Genomic DNA, 881 nt, shown 5'->3' with positions numbered 1-881 from the left:
TTGTGGACGAGAGTGGCTGGACAACTATAGTACTGTGTTACAAAAGAAAAGTGTGAAGACGATGAAAGCGACAGAAACACAAAGTCACAGGCCCTTTAAGTTTGGAGATAGAAGAGTCGTCCACTCCATTAAAAAGGTAAGGATACCTGCTAAGATCGGCAACAAAAAGTGTAATATAGAAACTGAAGTGGTACCTGCTAACATTCCACTGCTTCTGAGCAAAACATAATTAAAAAGGGCTGGGACCGTTTTGGACATGGAAAACAACAGTGCATTGATGTTCAACCAGCCTGTCAAACTGGACTTTACTAGCTCTGGTCATTACTGTGTGAACATTGTGGACAGTGAAAATAAAAATCCTACTCTCTCTGATAAGCTATTAGATACTACTGAGGAAGAAATTCTGACTACAACAGACAAGATGAACACAAGTGAAAAGATGAAAGTTTTAGAGAAACTTCATAAACAGTTTGGGCACGCCTCTGCTGATAAAATACAAAGACTTTTGACTAGTTCTGGCAATAAGGACACAGAATGCAATAATCTGATGAAAAAGATTGTGAACCAGTGTGAAATGTGTCAAAAATATTGTAAGACCAAACCAAAACCTGCTGTCGGTTTACCATTGGCATCTACATATAATGAGACAGTTGCTGTAGATCTGCATGAGCTTGAACCTGGGGTGTGGTACCTACATATCATTGATCAGTTCACCCGTTTCAGTGCTGGTAGTGTTTTAACCACCAAGAGATCTTCTGAAATAGTCAAACGTTTTATCCATGATTGGATCAGTGTGCATGGCCCACCACAAAAGTTGTTCAGTGACAACGGTGGTGAGTTTAATAACGAGGAAGTGAGAGACATGGCCGAAAACTTTAATA

The sequence above is a fragment of the Nematolebias whitei genome, chromosome 10 (genome assembly GCF_014905685.2).
Source record: "Nematolebias whitei isolate Nwh7 chromosome 10, NemWhi1, whole genome shotgun sequence".
NCBI lineage: Eukaryota > Metazoa > Chordata > Actinopteri > Cyprinodontiformes > Rivulidae > Nematolebias > Nematolebias whitei.
Note: the sequence above shows the minus strand (reverse complement) of the source record.